Source organism: Hyaena hyaena, unplaced genomic scaffold, assembly GCF_003009895.1.
Source record: "Hyaena hyaena isolate Hyena2069 unplaced genomic scaffold, ASM300989v1 scaffold_284, whole genome shotgun sequence".
Classification (NCBI taxonomy): Eukaryota; Metazoa; Chordata; class Mammalia; order Carnivora; family Hyaenidae; genus Hyaena; species Hyaena hyaena.
The window spans coordinates 475,364-490,661 of NW_024080913.1; the positions used below are offsets into that span (position 1 = coordinate 475,364).

At 42.6% G+C, this 15,298-nt stretch overlaps 1 long non-coding RNA gene across 1 annotated transcript; it reads right to left on the reverse strand.

Annotated features, from left to right (window-relative positions):
• Window positions 1–26: 26 nt before the first annotated feature.
• LOC120241225 lies at window positions 27–14,794 on the reverse strand. Its single transcript, XR_005530850.1, has 3 exons — window positions 14,737–14,794; window positions 14,078–14,164; window positions 27–74 (listed from the first exon to the last, which is right to left on the reverse strand). It is a non-coding gene; the product is annotated as an uncharacterized LOC120241225 (long non-coding RNA).
• Between the last annotated feature and the right edge of the window lie 504 nt (window positions 14,795–15,298).

Consider the following 15,298-nt stretch of genomic DNA (forward strand, 5'->3'; position numbering starts at 1 on the left):
GTAACACATTTTACTTACGTCTTATTGTTCACTAATGTGTCTGTAGGGCTTGGAACACACCAATCAATAAATACCTATTGAATGAATAAATATGTCTTACTCTTTGTTCATTCTTTTATATCACTTTAGAAATAATTTCAGTTGCCCCTCAAAACATTCTGTTGAGAAGTTAAATGAAAATTGTATAAAAATTTTAAGTTGATTGAAGATAGCCTGAAATCTTTACTATGTTTAGGCTTTGCATCCAAAACTTAGTGTGCCTCTCCTTTAATTCAGTGGTGAAAAATTAAGGATGTTTCTATTAGACGGTGTTTCCAATGTTTTCCTCTCTGGTAATACTTTGATAATCTGGATTATATAGATAAAACACACTCTTCATTAAAAGCATAACTATAAATTCTATTTGTTGATATGGTAAATGAAATCTTTTTTCATTACCTTTCCTACCTAAATACTGCCAGAACAGTAAAGTGCTTTTTCCCAAACAACTTTATTAATTCAAACATTTAGTCTAACATTAAAATTCCATCATCTACTTTCTGCAAACCCAAGATTTAAATCACTTCTTTACTATCTTTTGCATTAGTCAAAACTTTCAAGACACTTTTATTTTTATTTATTTTTTAATGTTTACTTTTGAGAGACAGAAAGACAGAGTGTGAGTGGAGGAGGGGCAGAGAGAGAGGGAGATGCAGAATCCGAAGCAGGCTCCAGGCTTTGAGCTGTTAGCACAGAGCCTGACATGGGGCTCAAACCCTCACACTGTGAGATGAAGTCAGACGCCAAACCGACTGAGCCACCCAGGTGCCCCATGACAATTTTTAATGATAGTGGCTGAGAGACTAAACGGACAAATGGACAATGGCTTGACCATACAGAAAACAGAACCGTAGCCCCCAGCGGCAGCCACCTTCCCAGTAAACCAAACTCTTATCTACAATCAACAACCCAAGAAGCCAGCCTGTTACAAGTCAGACTTAGAGGAAGCCGGGTGGCTATCATAGCGACAATCCAAGAAGCTAAGCAATAACTTCTGTAACAATCTGCCCAAAACAGCCAGGACAGGACTTCATTACTAACTGACAGCCTCCCTAATTTTAGTCCCAACTCCCAATGTGGGACCAACCACCGGAAGCCTAACCAATCACATAGGATGCCCCACGTCTAGTTAGCCTATCTACAAGCGTCCCCATGCCAACAGTCTCCAGTCAGGCGGGCCACACGTGAAGTCTTCCTTTTCTCCACTATAAAGCTTCCCCAATCTTCTGCCTGCCTTTGAGTAACTGACGAAACTCCATGACGCTAGGACTCCCTTGCGACAGCAAACTCAGAAGAAATAGTCTTTGTTTTTCTCATTTGATTGGTCTTCATTTATTTGCACGGGGGACAGCAGGCATCCTTAATTTTGCTCCTCATTTTAATAGAAACATTCTTAATTATTTTGCCACTAAGAATAGTGCTGTTATTTTGAAAAAGATATTATGTTGAGTTGTCCTTCTAATTCATTTCTAATAAGTACTTAAGATAGAATGTTCATTTTTATCAGATATCTTTTCAGCATCTTATATTTTTTTCTTTCTTGTTTTTTTTAATGTTTCTTTTTGAGAGAGAGAAAGAGAGCATGAACCTGTGGGAGGGGACAGACAGAGGAGACACGGGGTCCAAGGCAGGCTCCATGCTGAGAGCAGAGAGCTCTGTGCAGGGCTTAGACTCACGAACCATGAGATGATGACCTGATCAGAAGTCCGACGCTTAACTGACTGAGCCACCTGGGCACCCCACATCTTATATTTTTTTAATGTTTGTTTGTTTGTTTTTGAGAGAGAAAGAGTGTGTACATGAGCGGGAGGGACAGAGAGAAAAGGAGACAGAGAATCCCAAGTAGGCTCCACACTGTAAGCACAGAGCCCAACCTGGGGCTTGAACTCACGAACCCCGAGATCATGACCTGAGCCAAAGTCAGACGCTTTATGGACTGAGCTAGCAACCTAGGAGTCCCTTAATATTTAATGTTTAAGACCAGATTTATTATTGAGTCACCCTCAAATTTCTGAGATAAGCATTTCTCAGATACTGAATTATTCTTTCAATATATTGTAGGTGACACTCATTTTCAGTAGTATTCATCTTACTAGTGTTTCTTTTTTCAATGGATAATTTTATTTTCAGATTAGGAGGGCATCTTTTAGGTAACTAAAAAAATTAAACCAGAACATTAGTAGCCACTTATCATTACAAAGGAATAATAAATAAATGTCTTATCTTCAAGAATGTAACAACAAACGTATTCAAAAGTGAAATGAGGGGGTGCCTGGGTGGCTCAGTCGGTTAAGTGTCCGACTTCAGCTCAGGTCATGATCTCACAGTTTGTGGGTTCGAGCCCCGCATCGGGCTCTGTGCTGACAGCCAGCTCAAAGCCTGGATCCTGTTTTGGATTCTATATCTCCCTCTCTCTCTGTCCCTCCCCTTCTCACGCTCTCTCTCTCTCTCAGAAATAAATAAAACACTTTTTTAAAAAAAAGTGAAATGAGGGGCACCTGAGTGGCTCATTCAGTTGAGCTTCTGACTTCAGCTCAGGTCATGATCTCACTGCTTGTGGGTTCGAATCCTGCATCAGGCTCTGTGCTGACAACTCACAGCTCAGAGCCTGGAGCCTGCCTGCTTCAGGTTCTGTCTCTCTGCCCCTCCCCTGCTTGCACTCTGTCTGTCTGTCTCTCCCTCTCTCTTTCTCTCTCTCTCAAACATAAATAAACATTTAAAAAAATTTAAGTGAAATGAAAATAAACCTACTTGAAAATAAACCTGCTTTAATCAAATAGAAAACCATTATTTTAAGCACTGTATTTATTTGAATATTCTCTACTGTTGAAGCTTTCAAGCTAGAGAAAGAAAAGCCTATTGATATGAGAGAGAGAACTTAAGACTTCTCAGAAATGGGAATAGTAAATACATATAGTAATGCTTTCTTTTAACTAACCTACTCCTGTGTTAAATGATAGTATGTTTTACAGATTAGATTAATACGTTTAAAGTTTAACTTTATGAAGTTAATAATATTCTGATGTTAATGGTACTAATATTTACTTTTTTAAAAAGTTTTTTAATGTTTATTTTTGAGAGAGAAAGGCAGAGCACGAGTGGGAGAGGGGAAGAGAGAGAGGGAGACACAGAATCCGAAGGAGGCTCCCGGCTCTGAGCTGTCAGCACAGAGCTCAACGTGGGGCTCGAACTCATGAACCGTGAGATCATGACCTGAGCCAAAGTTGGACGCTTAACTGATGGAGCCACCCAGGCGCCTTTGATACTAATATTTTCAAATAATTAGACATAAAATATTATATATAAGAATTTAATATATGCTTAAAAAGATATCACAAATCAAACTGGCAAAGGGATAGATTATTCAGTAATAAGTAGTGCTGGAGTAACATTTCAAGGGTGTGGGAGCAACAAAGATTGTCCAGGGAATGACCCAGGGGCCTCCAGGGTTCCGGACAATGAGCTGGCTGATATCGGGAGGTGCCTGATCTCACCCTCCCCCAAAGCATCCAAGTGCAGGGCAGCTACCATTCCCAGCAGCTCTCTAAAGAGTGAACACCCACGCTCAGGCCATCTGACACCCGAATTCAGCCGCCCTCTCAAGGCCACCCCCACGTTTGACCCTGCACACCCGGTACCTCCGGCAAGCACACTGGTCTCCTGCATGGTGAGCGCATAACCCCACGAATCTTGCCGACCTTTCTATTTATGAATTCCCGCGTCAAACAAATAATGCTTGCAGGTGTTTGCCTGAGCCTACTGCTCGAGGAAATGGGTTTAGACTCTGACCTCACCTTATGCACAAAAACAAATTCTAGGCAGTCAACAGTCAATAAAAAGAAATCAAGACAATGAAAAGCTAGAATAAAGTAGAATTAAATGATCATCAAATTGCTGGAAGAGGGGACGAATTTCCAGGCTTCATAAGATAAGATGAATCACAAAAACACGAATTGACCTACTACGTAAATATTTGAACATTCATATAACCAAAATAAAAGGACAGGGGCGCCTGGGCGGCTCAGCCAGTTGAGTGTCCAACTTCAGGTCATAAGCTCTGGGTTTGTGGCTTCAAGCCCCTTGTCAGGTTCACTGCTATCTCCATCTCCGTCTGCCCCTCTCCACTTACACTTGCGCTTTCTCTTTCTCGAAAATAAACAAACATTTAAAAAAACGATGGAAGAAATATTTGTAGCTAGGATGACAAAGGGTTAAAGTCTTATTACATGAACAAACTAATACAATTTTTTATTCTTTTTTTTAAATGTTTTTTATGTATTTCTAGGAGAGAGAGAGAGAGACACAGCGTGAGCAGGGGAGGGTCAGAGAGAGAGGGAGTCACAGACTGAAACAGGCTCCAGGCTCTCAGCTGGCAGTCAGCACAGAGCCCGACGCGGGGCTCGAACCCACGAACCGCGAGATCATGACCTAAGCGAAAGTCGGACGCTTAACCGACTAAGCCACCCAGGCGCCCCTCTAATACAATTTTTTAACCAAATGGTAAAAGCCCACTTGATAAAGGTTATAAACAATCTACAAAGGAACTTGCAACCAGTCGTCAAAGAATCGCGAATGAAAGCAATAATGCGGTAACTCTTTTACCCACTTTCCCTCCTACCTTTCTGACAGCTCCTTCTTAGCCTCTTCCGCTCTTTGTCTCCCCAACCTCTGTATGTTGAAGTGCTCCAGGAATTCAGTGCTTAGACTGCTCTTTTTTTCAATCTCCACTCATTCCCCAATGATCTCATCCAGTCTCATGGCTTTAAATAGCATCTATTTATCAATGACTCCCCAAGTTGATATCTCCAGCTCGGACTGCAACAGCCAGCTGCCAACTTGCCATGTCTCCTCCGATTTTTAACAAGTGACTCAATGAAAACGGATCACAGTCTGAACTACAGATCCTCCCTCTCCCCCCAAGACCAGCTCCTCCTGCTGTCCTCCCCTTCTCAAGTAATGGCAATCCCACTCTTCCTGTTGCCCAGGCCAAAAATCTTGGTACCACCCTGACTCCGCTTTCCCCCTCCTCCGCCACATCTCATCAGTCAGCAGTTCCTGTCAGCTCCACCTGCAAAACGCACTCGGAATTCAATTCACTTCCCCCGTCACCACCAGGATCCAAGCCACCACCATCTTTCTCTTGGATTATTGCCATAGCCTCCTAACTTAAATGCTGGCTTCTGTCCTTGCCCCTCTTCCTGATAGCCAGAGCGAACCCTTTAAAACCTAAGATAGATGGAGCGCCTGGGTGGCTCAGTCGGTTGAGCGTCCAACTTCGGCTCAGGTCATGATCTCGCGGTTCGTGGGTTCGAGCCCCGCGTCGGGCTCTGTGCTGACAGCTAATTCAGAGCCTGAAGCCTGTTTCAGATTCTGTGCCTCCCTCTCTCTCTGATCCTCTCCTGCTCATGCTGTCTCTATCTCTCCCTCTCAAAACTAAATATTAAAAAAAAAAAAAAAACAACAACCTAAGATAGATGCCCTCACTCCTTTGCTCAGCTCTCCCATAATTGCTCGTTCTCATTAAGGGTAAAATCCAAAGACTTTCCAAGCCCTCCCTGATCTGTCCCCTTCTCACCCTTCTCCACCCCGTATCTCCATGAGCTTATCTCATATCGCCATCCTTCTTGTTTGCCCTCTTCTAGCTGTATGGCCTTCACATCCCTCCCCCACGCCAGCTAAGCTCCTACTTCCCAGCCTTTACACTTGCTATTCCTTATCTGGAATGGTCTTCCCAAGGAATCAAATAGTTAGCTTTTTCATTTCCTGTGGGTCTTCTCTAAAAACTTTCCTCCACTTTTCCTCCTCCCTTTCCTAAAGACAGTAGGATGGGCCAGAACAAGGTAGACTAGTCCACGGTGGTGTGTCAGAGCCAAGAAGGGTACGGAGGGCGCCCTTGCAGAGGGGGTGGCCTGGCATGGGATGTCAGAGCTGACAAGGTGGGGGCTTGCTGAATGAGGTTAGAAAAGGCATGGAGGCAGGGAAAGGCGTGGCAGAGGAGGGAGAGATTGGTAATACACAGAGGGTTCGATCAAGGAAGTAAATAAATTGAGGATAAGGGGAGCTCATTTCTGTTAGATTATAGAGGTATAAAGATGGAAAACTAGAATGGACCCTGAGGTGTTGCATTGAAATTGGGAGTGAACCATGGTTTTCATATATCTATACAGATATAGATATGTGTATATTGTGTGTGTGCATGTGTGTGTATGTGTGTGTACACAAATGTGTATGGACGCATACACATATATTCACCATCCATTAAGAGGGCCCGGGAGGGGCGCCTGGGTGGCTCAGTCAGTTAAGCATCTGACTTCGGCTCAGGTCATGATCTCACGGTTCATGAATTCAAGTCCTGCTTCAAGTGAGCTTGAGCCCCGCTTTGGGTAAACACGTGCCTCACCTCAGGTGAGCCACACTTCCCGCCTCCCCCCCTCGCGCTCTTGCTCTTTCTCTCCCTTTGGCTCACCTGTGCCCTCTCTCTCTCAAAAAACAAAAGAGGGGGGACTGGAAGGAGCAACTCCATTCAATCCCAGTAGCAATGAGCACACCTAAGTCCCCAGGGAATGGCTTCAAAACTGCATTCTTAAGGGCTCCTCAGAGATTCCAGGGCTGCGCCCCCAGAAAGTACAAGGTAAGCCTGGAACAAACTGGCTTGCCAGAAAACAAGAAGTGCTCAGAGAACGATGGGGGCGTGTTAAAAGGACACAGAAGCAAAGCATGAAGCGGTTCCAATGGGAAAATCTAAGAACGACTTAAACACCAAAGAAATGACTCTCACTCACTGACTAAAATAGGGAACTATGAGCTCATAGATATAGAAACAAACACACTGAAAGTTTGATGGGAATGTGATCAAGTTTTTCCCCACAAAACACTTGATTAAAAGAGAAGAACAACTTTACAGTGGACAAGACTGAGGGGCACGTTGGGGGCTCAGTTGGTTAAGCGGGGGACTTTTGATTTCTGCTCAGGTCATGATCTCCCAGTTCATGAGATCAAGCCCTGCATCTGGCTCTGTGCTGTCGGCACAGGGCCGGGCGGTTCCGGTCATCTGTCTCCCTCTCTCTCTGCCCTTACCCCGCTTGGGTTCTCTATCAAAAATAAACATTAAAAAAATAAAATACAGTGGACAAGATTGAAAGATACTATTGAAGGCAAGTGATCAAAGTAAACATTATCAGTAACGGAGCAAACAGATATTACATGTCACCTGATAAGTCACGCTAAGAACAGTGCATTGTCCCTGTCATAGGCCCCCACCAAAAATGAATAACCCTAAGTCTGATCATGAGGAAATGGCAGACAAACCTAAATTAGGGGATGTTCCACAAAATAAGTGGCCTGGGATTTTCAAAAGTGTCAAGGTTACAAGAGTTGAAGAAACACTGAGAAACTGTTTCAGCCTGAAGGAGACTAAAGAGGCACGATAACTAAAAGCAACAAGTTGATGCAAAATTGGATCCTTTTTCTACAAAGGGCGTTATTGAGACAATTGGTAAAACCTGACTGGGGGATGAGGCTAAGATAGTATTAATGTCTCAGTGTTAATACGCTTATTTTGACGGTTACATTTTGGTTGTGTAGGAGCAATATTTTGGCAGTGAAAACACATTAAAGTATTTGGGGAGGTAGAACATTATACGGGTAACCAATTCTCAAATGTTCAGGAAAAAAACGTTCTTGCTTCTATACTTGCAAGTTTTCTCTGGCTTGTGATTTATATTTAAAATATATTTTCAAATTTCGTCACTTACTCAATGAGACCTTTAACAGCCACTCTAACTAAAATGCTTGCCCAGATGACACCCAATTTTCCTTCCTGCTTTGTTTTTCTCCATTAGCACATATGTTTTATTTATTTATCTAGTTAATTGTTTCTCCCAAGAGGATCTATGAGGGCAGCAATGTCTGTATGTTTTATTCCCAGCTGTGTCAGGAGAACACTGCCTGGAGCATAATAAGTACTCAATAAATACTTAATGAATAAATAAATGTATAAGCCTATTAAATAAAGTCAATGTATAAGCCTATTAAATAAGTAACTGTTTTAAGACAGATAATAACCATTATGAGTAAAGCAAAACTGTTACTCTCATAATCAGTGATAGCTTGTTAGACGTCCTTTTGTGGGGAAGGAGTGGTGTGGCTCAGTTGGTTGAGCATCTGACTTTCGCTCAGGTCATGAACTCACAGTTCATGAGTTCGAGCCCTGCATCAGGTTCTGTGCTGACAGCTTGGAACCTGGAGCCTGCTTCAGATTCTCTGTCTCCTTCTCTCTCTCCCCCTCCCCCACTCTCTCTCTCTCTCTCAAATATAAATAAACATCACCAAAAAAAATCCTTTGGGAAAATAACTTGGCAATTAAGAATCATAAATATATTAATGCCCTTTAACCTAGAAATTCCACTTCTCAGAGTTCATTCTAAGGAACTATCCTAAAATATGGGAATGCAATCACAATGTTAAGATGTTCGCTATGGTGTTATTTATTAAAAAAAAAAAAGAGAGAGACAGAGAAATAGACAAAATCATTGGATAAAGCATGCACATGCACAGGGTAAAATTCTATTTCCTTTGAAATTCCATTTGTTTTAAAAACCATTTCATTTGAGGGGCGCCTGGGTGGCTTAGTCGGTTAAGCGTCCGACTTTCGCTTAGGTCATGATCTCGCGGTTCGTGGGTTCGAGCCCCGCGTTGGGCTCTGTGCTGACTGCCAGCTCAGAGCCTGGAGCCTATTTCAGAGTCTGTATCTCCCTCTCTCTCTGACCCTCCCCTGCTCACGCTGTCTCTCTCTCTCTCCTAGAAATAAATAAAAATATTAAAAAAAAAATTTTTTCATTTGAAATTCTAATGAATGGGGGAAAGTTTTTATATCTTATTATATTAAAGGATAAAATTAACAATATGAATTTATAATCTATGATTACAACTAGATAAAAATATGCACTATAATAAGCAATTATTGTAGTATGGTAGTTTTTGTTTTTCTCTATTATCCACAATTTTAGTAAATGATTATCATTTACATTCTTAAAATACACTGATGATTAAAAATATTTATTTTTTAAAAACACATCATAGATAAAGTTAGCCAATTGTAGTATTATCCCCCAATAAAAAAGTAACTGCTTGGGTGAAGAGATTAGACACATGTAAATCAAAGATTAACTACTCTGTGCTCAAACATAACCAAATATAAAAGAGGTAAAGAAATTTAAAAACCTGTTTTAATACAAACTATGTTAATAGAAGAAAGCAGTTTACGTAAAATCAGAAGAAGAATTTGACCACATTGGTCTTTTACTCCTGAGGAAAGACATGCTAATAAATACAATAAATACTAACATGATGAAGAAGGTATACCCAGATGAAGGTCACGGTAGCTTCATCCAGCTTGCCAGACCAACAAATTATCCCCCAAGACCATCTAGCACCATCAGATCCAATTCTATGCTCTAATTATAACTTGGCCTCCCAGTTACCTTTTCCTAGGAAGGGGCTCTCCTAGACCTCCACGTGACACTTGAGTCCCTCACCCCTTTAAAAAATAATAATGAATAAATAAAATCCTTAAAAAGTTTGTTAAATGACACAAATGTATGGCCAACTAGTCTTTGACAAAGCAGGAAAGAATGTCCAATGGAATAAAGACAGTCTCTTCAGCAAATGGTATCGGGAAAACTGGACAGCGACAAGCAGAAAAATGAACCTGGACCACTTTCTTACACCATACACAAAAATAATCTCAAAATGGATGAAAGACCTAAACATAAGACAGGAAGCCACCAAAATCCTAGAGGAGAAAGCAGGCAAAAACCTCTCTGACTTTGGCCATGGCAACTTCTTACTCAACACGTCTCCAGAGGTGAGAGAAACAAAGCAAAAATGAACTATTGGGACCTCATTAAAATAAAAAGCTTCAGCGTGGCAAAGAATACAATCAGCAAAGCTAAAAGGCAACAGATGGAACAGCAGAAGATATTTGCAAATGACGTATCAAATAAAGGGTTAGTATCCAAAATCTATAAAGAACTTATCAAACTCAACACCCAAAAAACAAATAATCCAGTGAAGAAATGGGCAAAAGACATGAATAGACACTTCTCCAAAGAAGACATCCAGATGGCCAACCGACACATGAAAAAAATGCTCAACATCACTCATCATTAGGGAAATAAAAATCAAAACCACAATGAGGGGCGCCTGGGTGGCTCAGTCCGTTAAGCGTCTGACTTTGGTTCAGGTCACGATCTCGCAGTTCGTGGGTTCGAGCCGCGCCTGCGTCGGGCTCTGTGCTCTCAGCTAACTCAGAGCCTGAAGCCTGCTTCAGATTCTGTGTCTCCCTCTTTCTCTGACCCTCCCCTGCTCACACTGTCTCTCTCTCTCTCTCTCTCTCAGAAATAAATAAAACATTAAAAAATTAAAAAAAACAACAACGAGATACCACCTCACACCTGTCAGAACGGCTAACATTAACAACTCAGGCAACAACAAATGTTGGCAAGGATGCGGAGAAAGAGGATCTCTTTTGCGCTGCTGCTAGGAATGCAAACTGGTGCAGCCACTCTGGAAAAACAGTATAGAGGTTCCTCAAAAAAGTAAAAACAGAACTACCCTGGGGCGCCTGGGTGGCTCAGTCGGTTAAGTGTCCAACTTTGGCTCAGGTCATGATCTCATGGTTCGTGGGTTCGAGGCCCACATCGGGCTTTGTGCTGACAGCTAGCTCAGAGCCTGGAGCCTGTTTCGGATTCTGTGTCTCCCTCTCTGTCTGACCCTCCCCTATTCACGCTGTCTCTCTCTCTCAGAAATAAATAAAACATTAAAAAAAAAAAAAAAACAGAACTACCCTGGGGCGCCTGGGTGGCTCAGTCGGTTAAGTGTCCAACTTTGGCTCAGGTCATGATCTCATGGTTCGTGGGTTCGAGGCCCACATCGGGCTTTGTGCTGACAGCTAGCTCAGAGCCTGGAGCCTGTTTCGGATTCTGTGTCTCCCTCTCTGTCTGACCCTCCCCTATTCACGCTGTCTCTCTCTCTCAGAAATAAATAAAACATTAAAAAAAAAAAAAAAACAGAACTACCCTACGACCCAACAATTGCACTAGTAGGTATTTATCCAAGGGATACAGGTGTGCTGTGTCGAAGGGGCACATGCACCCCAATGTTCATAGCAGCGCTATCGACAATAGAAAGAGCCCAAACGTCCTTTGATGGATGAATGGATAAAGAAGATGTGATGTACATATATTTAATGGATTATTACTTGGCAATCAAAAAGAAGGAAATCTTGCCATCTGCAACTACATAGATGGAACTAGAGGGTATTATGCTAAGTTAAATTAGTCAGAGAAAGACAAATATCATACGACTTCACTCAGGGCTTTAAGATAAAAACAGATGAACATAAGGGAAGGGAAGCAAAAATAATATAAAAACAGAGAGAGGGACAAAACATAAGACTCTTAAATATGGAGAACAAGCAGAGGGTTACTGGAGGGGTTGTGGGAGGGGGGATGGGCTAAATGGTAAGGGGCATTAAGGAATCTACTTCTGAAATCATTATTGCACTCTATGCTAACTCGGATGTAAATTTTTCTAAACAGTTTGTTAAATGAACAATCCTTGATTTTTGAGCTATGCCTTTGATCATAGCTCTAGAGCTCCTTACTATGTGTACATAACCATTCCATTGGTTTTTTTTCTTCACCAGGTCATTATAAATGACCTGTGAAGGCTGAACACGTAAAAACCTGAGAGAAAGTAAATCACAAGCACGTGAACTAAAAACAATGAGTTGCCAACATGGAGTGATAGCTTCACAACCGTTACAGCATAGTGAATCTTACTATTAAGGACAGAGCCTTAGAGACAGACCACAGAATTGATATTTCATCATTATGCTGTTATCCTACATGATATGACCTCTTATTCATCGCTGAACTTCAACAGCAACCTCATGGCTGATTCAAAATAGTGGCGGAAGGGAAAAATAGATGACACAAAAAGAAAAGATTTATCATGACATCCGTGTAATGGTTTGGCCTCTTAATACAGACCAGAGGGCAAAAGCCCCTTTCTCAGCAAGTAGTTTCTACCAGTGGTTAAAAAAAAAAAAAAAAAAAAAAAATTCATTGCCAACCTCCCATTTATAATTATTTTTGTAGAGATTTTTTAAAATGTTTATTTACTTTGAGAGAGAGCATGCACACAAGCGGAAAGGGGCAGAGAGATGGAGAGAATCCAAGCCTGAGAACCCCAGAATCTCAGGCTCCGCGCTGTCAGCCGAGAGCCCCAAGCGGGGCTTGAACTCACAAACCATGAGATCATGACCTGAGCTGAAACTGAGAGTGGGACACTTGGTTGACTTAGCCACCCAGGTGCCCCAATAATTATTTTTGAGTACTGTGGCAGCACCAAAACAATGCTAAAAACACAATCTCTCAATACAAGGAGGGGAGCAGAAACTTACTCCTAAATATGTACCCTGCCGATAGGAAATTCCTTTTCTGAGAGATGCTGTTACCCAACAGAAAATCTTGGCTTCTTAAAATCCAGGTATGTTCTCATTTCGTATTTTAAATGAAGTAGTTGGTCTTCATTTAACCCAAATTTGTGACTGTTTTGTAAAAGCCACTGAAAAAGCTGAGTAGGGGCACCTCTCTGGCTCATTTGGTGGAGCATGTGTCTCTGGATCTCAGGGTTGTGAGTTTGAGTCCCACGTTGTGTGTAAAAATTACTTAAAAAAAAAAAAAAGGGAAGGAAGGAAGAAAAAAGAAAAACCCTGAGACATTATTGGCATTGGATTTACTAGAGTTAAAACATTTATAGGGGTGCTTGGCTGGCTCAATTGGTAGAGCATACGACTGGAGTTCTGGGTTGTGAGTTCGGGCCCCATGCAGGCCGTAGAGATTACTTAAAAATAAAATCGTATGTGGCACCTGGGTGGCTCTTGGCTCAGATCATGACCTCACAGTTCATGAGTTCCAGCCCTGCTTTGAGCTCTTTGCTGTCAGGGCAGAGCCTGCTTCAGATCCTCTGTTCCCTCTCTCTGCCTCTCCCCTGCCTGCACTGTCTCTCTCACAATAAACTTTAAATTTTAAGTCAAAATAAAATCTTACAAAAAAATTGAGTTGCTAATTCTACAGAAACAAACCGATTCTTTAATTTTTTTTCAGATTTTATTTTTTATTTTTAATTTTTTTTTACAAATAGTTTATTGTCAAATTACTTTCCACATAACACCCAGTGCTCATCCCCACGAGTGCCCTCCTCCATGCCCATCCCCCCCCTCCCCCCTACATCCATCAGTCCTCAGTTTTTGTCAGCATTCAAGATTCTCTCATGGTTTGCCTCTCTCCCTTTCCCCCACCATTTCCCCCCTTCTTCTCCCCCTTGTTCCTCAGTTAAGTTCCTCCTAATCCTCCTATACATGCAAACATATGATATTTGTCCTTCTCTGACTTATTTCGCTAAGCATAACACCCTCAGGGTCCATCCATGTTGCTACACATGGCCAGATTTCATTTTTTCTCATTGCCATGTAGTATTCCATCATATAGATAAACCACATCTTCTTGATCCATTCGTCCGTTGATGGACACTTAGGCTCTTTCCATGTTTTGGCTATTGTTGAGAGTGCTGCTATAAACTCAGATTTTATTTTTAAGTAATCTCTACACCCCAAGTGGGGCTCGAACTCACAATCCAGAAATCCAGAGTCCCATGCTCTACCAACTGAGCCAGCCAAGCGGCCCAGCATCCTTTATTTTTGTAAAAACTACACACAGGGGCGCCTGGGTGGCTCAGTTGGTTGAGCGTCCAGGATTGGCTCAGGTCACGATCTCCCAGTTTGTAGATTGGAGGCCCGCGTCGGGCTCTGTACTGACAGCGCCATTTCGAGCCTGCTTGGGAGTTTATGTCTCCCTCTCTCTCTCTGCCCTTCCCATACTTGTGCACACGCACTCTCTCTCTCTCAAAAATTAAAAACATTTTTAAAAACTTGTGTACGCACAAATACTATGTAAAATGAAAGGTGACTTACTAATTCCAATAGAAAGTATAATTTGATGACAGTTTTTCTTCGATCGTTTTGAGCCACTTCTAACAAACTGCAATTTAGCTGCCCTACCTAAAAGAGAAAAATAAATGCTCAGCCTTTATAAAATTTCTCCAATGGAACCGTTCTTTCCTTTTAGGAGCAAGGGGGGCGGGGGGAAGGCTCAATCTGTCTTAAACTTTTGTCATTTTACTTGTGGCCTAAGTATCATTTTCCAGTGCTTTGCCTGTAAGTAACTGGATGCTCTAATATTTTCCACAACTGATTGGTCCTTAGGTACCAACTTGACTGAACTATTAAGACCCAGATCCACAGTTTGGGCTGTAAATGCGGAAAATGAAGCTAGGACCACCACCGAATAGCAGCCTAGCTCCTAGAGGCAAGAAGCAAAGTTCACGAACAAAGGTCACTCGAATGCAAACTTGAACATGCACACACACGAGGCAGCAGCAAAGTGTCCCCAGCTCCAGCCGCACTGCCACCTTAGAAATCACGAAAACGTACATAACACACCAACTTGGATGATACTCATGAACGTGGAGCCTAAGACTAATTCAAATTTTGAACACAAAAGCTCTGTAAATCGTTAAGGGAAGGCTGGAAAATGTAAAAGAATGAATGAAAGAGAGAGAGGTCCTAAGGACCTGTCCGGCGAGTTTCCCACGGCGGCAGCGGAGCGGACCCGGCGGGCGGAAGGAAGCGGCAGAAGGACCAATGACTCTTTTCTGCTGACCGTTGGCGCCAGGACCTCCCAGCGCGACTTCGCCGCTCGCACCGCGCCTGCGCAGCTCGCTGACTGAAAGTTACAGGCAAGCGTCGGCCTTGTTTATTTCGGCGGCGAGGGGCGGGGCTGTGCGAGCACGTGACCGGGACTGCGGCATTTCTGGCCCAATCCAAGGCGTTTCGGAAAGCGCCCTTGCAGACCCAGTCGGGTAGCCCCCGTTCGACCAGAGGCCGGACCTCCTTTTAATCTCCTGGCCCTTGGATTCTGTTTTGGGGTCTGAGGATGTGGTTTTGCAGAACTTCTTGTTGCGCGTCCCGCGAATCAAGTTAGGGGCACGGTCTGGAGTGATTGGCCCCTTTTATGTCTTCTTCTCCATAATTAGGGTTTCATTTCTCTAATTCCAAGGCTTGGTGCTCTCTCCCCAAGACGCTCAAATCCGATTTCTACTGGTGGAGACTCTAGATGCACTGGAGGGCGTCTTG